We start from the raw sequence: 3,751 nt of genomic DNA, 5'->3' as shown, positions 1-3,751 counted from the left end.
TTAATGCAGGCGCAGCCTGCTGTTAAGCATAAAAAAAAAAAAAGCAAAACTTTGTATTGAGAGGAAAGTTTTGGGGGAGGAAAAAAAAAAAAGTCAGATCGGCTAAACTTCCAACCTGAACTTTAAGACCCCGACCTGTCAGAGGACAGGAGAGGACAAACTGTTCACCACAGGTATGTTTGCGTTGGATGCAGAATTGTTGCTGCATCTGGTGTTTTTTTATTCGTTTTTTTTTTTTTTAGTAACATCTTTCTTCTTCTGCTGAGGCATTGCGAGAACGCTGGAGGTCCACAGTCTCAACCCACATGTGTTATTTTATTGATAAGTTTATAGGACGTTATTTTCATACAGTGCAAAAACCCAAAACCTTATCCAGTATTTTCGGTCTAGCTCGTAGTGCAGATGTTTTTGGACACTTGAAACAAAACAAACTTACAAGTAACTTTTCAGAAAAAAATAAGAGATTGTTTTCAGTGAATAGTTCCTGAATATCGATATAAACAAATCTATTATTCCACCTTGCCATAGGTGAAATAATGGGCATTTAATCGACAAATAAAAGACATTTTCTCCGTGTGAAAAATCAAATAATCTGCCAGTGGAGCTAGCACTTTTCATCAACATTAAGGAATTGTTCACTTAAAACAAGCTCCCACATCTTTCCAAAACTATATTGTAAGCTAGTTTTGTCCTATTTCAAGTGTACTAAATGTGTTGGCACTAGAAATTAGACCAAACCTACTTGGTAAGACTTCGTCTCTTTGCTGTGAAGTTCCCCTCATTGACATGCTCACAATGGCTCTTTTGACGCCCTTTGAGCAAAGAAAAAAAAAAAAAAAATCCTCAGTCAGAGTGTGGCAGTCCGCCTTTCATCCTAAATTTACTGCTCTTTTTCTAGCAGTGATGAGTCACTCAGCTCCCCCTCCCCCCACCTCATCCCCGCTGTATTAAATGTTTTCAATTGACGTAAATCTGGAAAGAAAAACACAAAAGCACATGGAGATGTTGCTACAGCATACGCCAGCGTCACCAGCAGAGACGGAGAGGGAACCCTCCCCCTGCTCCAAAATCAACACTTTTCAAACTTGGCTGAAATTTGCACGTGCCCAGATGACCTGTGTAGCAACTGTTAAACATGGTGGCGGCAGCATCATGGGTCTGCTGCGTAAATAAGCTGGATTTTACAGAGGATTTTAGTTGGTTTGGCTGCTGTCCAGGTTAGTGAAAATCCAGACTTGATTTAAATTACTGAACCAAATGCAAGTTTTCTAATTTAAAGAAAAAATGTATTTAATGTTTAAAACTCAGTGTTGCTGTCTGAGTGGCGAGGAGAAACCTAATAGATTTACAGCGCTCTCTCAAATGCTCTAAAATAAAGGAGAAAATGCAAGTTTAAAAAAAATTTGTCAATGTGTTTTCGATACGTCCTGTGTTAGATTTTCTAGAAGAAAAAAAAAGAGAAAAAATAATAATTTAACATCCAAAGTGAGTTGACTTTCATACAATCAGACGTCTGAGTGTGAGGGGGTTTCCTCACAGGAACTTCAATAAAGCATTTTTTAAATTGAATTTTAAATTTGAAAACGGTGCTGTAGTAACAATCTTGTCGTCTGATTGAAAGTCCAAACAGCAAAAAAATATATAAAAAAATAATAAAATAAAATCTGCAATTACAATAAAAAAACTTAGGGGAAAAAGCCCATATACACTGAGTGGCAATCTTGAAAAAAACCATTGAATATATTGGTTAGTTTATAGGGGCAGGCATGAGAGCCGTCGCGTTATTTTCCTTTGTTTAACACGATTTTGCTTGTTGCTACTCGAGTCTTCTAATTTGCGATGCTAATAGAGAATAAAAGTTCGCTGTTGACCGCTCTCCAGTACAAGGAGTACCCAGAAAGATTTGGTTTGAAAAAACTGCGAAGGGCTGATTTGGAAACCCCGGGTGTTCGCCCTGTTCCTCTCAGATGGCCCGTTTTCCTGGGCTGAGGGCCCTTCAGACCGCCGCAGCCGCGGCAACAGACCTCAAATGTCACGCCTTGAGTAACCCTCAGAGTTTAGTGTCGAGTAAACAACTGAGGGTTTTGTCAGAGATGCTAGAAGGTAACGGAACCGCTTCGACGCCACTCCTCCTGAAGTTTAGTTTAGTTTTAACAAACATTGTCTTCATACATCTGCCGCATCAGGGGTGTTGTTATTGACAAATAAAGATGAGAATCTGTAATATATGTGTTTTTACTGAAATCCTTCACGATAAACAGAACATGTTTTGATGCCTCTGAGAGCAAATTATCACGTTTCCTAAGAAAAGTGTTTTTTTTTTCTTCTTCTTCAGCTTAGACTTACTTAACCTAATTGGTAAAATGCTGTTAGTAAATTAAAACCGCCCTCTAGAATTGCTTTTTTTTTTGTCAGACGTGACAAAAATGTAGCTATTTTCACTTCGTTTGAGCCAAATTTGAGCTTTTTAAACCTCGGAACACTGTGTGAAGTGTCCAGCGCGGTAGTGGTAGTGTCATGCTGTGGGCCAGTAATATTCCCAGCCATACTGGCGCGACAAACTACCTCCATTCATCTTCCTGTAAACTCTCACCAGCTCCCCTGTCTCTGCCGTAGAAAATGATTCCCGTAGCATGACCCTGCCACCACCGAGTTTCAAAGTGGGAATGGCTCTGGTGCATGAAAGATTGTGTCGCTTTCATGCAAAAAGTTCTGAAACTTGTGGCACAGAAAAAAAAAAAATCAGATGGAAACGTGGCTTTTATAAATCTGGATATTAAATCTTTTGTTTGGTGTGTTCCTCGTTCTTTTTGTTTGCTAATGTCTTAAAAACCTCATAGACCTTCACAGAACTGAAATTATCCTGGAATTAAATGGATTTAGTTGGTAAAATTATATAAAAATTGATAAAAAAAACCCAGTTTTCTACTCTGATTTAGTTATGTTGATTAAAAAAAATATCCAATTACCAATCGACCCCAAGCCTGCTGAACAACAATTCAAAGGCCGCTAAACAGACGTCCTCCTGGACGACTTACACCTCACACGCTGCTCCTTTTTTGTTTTCTCGCAGACGATCCATCAAACCTTTGGAGAGCCAACCAAAAGAACCGGAGCCAGATATATTACTTCAGCCTCTGCTGGGAGCCAAAAGCATTCCAGAGACGAATGTTCTGAATGCGATTCTGTTCAATTAGACCTGCTCAGAGCACCTTTGGGTTTGATTTAACATGGAACCACAGCTCGGTGATTGAAGGCATGTTGGAAGAGCAGCAGCAGAGAGGGAGAGAGAGGGGGGGGGGTTCCAGGGAGAGGAGCTGAGGCAGGAATGCAAAGAGAAAGAAAACAGACACAAAAAGAGAAAAAAAATGAAGGCAGAGTGAAGAAATAAGATGGGGGGTGGTGAGAGATCGGCGGACAAAGAGCTTCTATGACAGCTAATGTGACATGCATGACACTGGTTAGCTCGGAGCCAGATTCCAGGTCAGAATTAGCTTTTTTTGTGACTGTGAGTGTGTGTGTGCGCGTTTGTTTATAATACCTTGTGGGGACCATTTTACTGACACATACTACTTTGTGGGGACACACTGCTCCTTGTGGGGACTGAAGCCTGGTTCCCACAAGGGGAAACGCTGTTTTTGGGCCAGGGGTCAGATTTAGGACTAAGGTGTGAATTGAGTTTTGGGTAGGGTTAGGCATGTAACTGTTAGGGTTAGGATAAGGGTAAGGTTTAGGCTGTAGAAATGAATGG

The sequence above is a fragment of the Xiphophorus hellerii genome, chromosome 6, assembly GCF_003331165.1.
Source record: "Xiphophorus hellerii strain 12219 chromosome 6, Xiphophorus_hellerii-4.1, whole genome shotgun sequence".
Classification (NCBI taxonomy): Eukaryota; Metazoa; Chordata; class Actinopteri; order Cyprinodontiformes; family Poeciliidae; genus Xiphophorus; species Xiphophorus hellerii.
Note: the sequence above shows the minus strand (reverse complement) of the source record.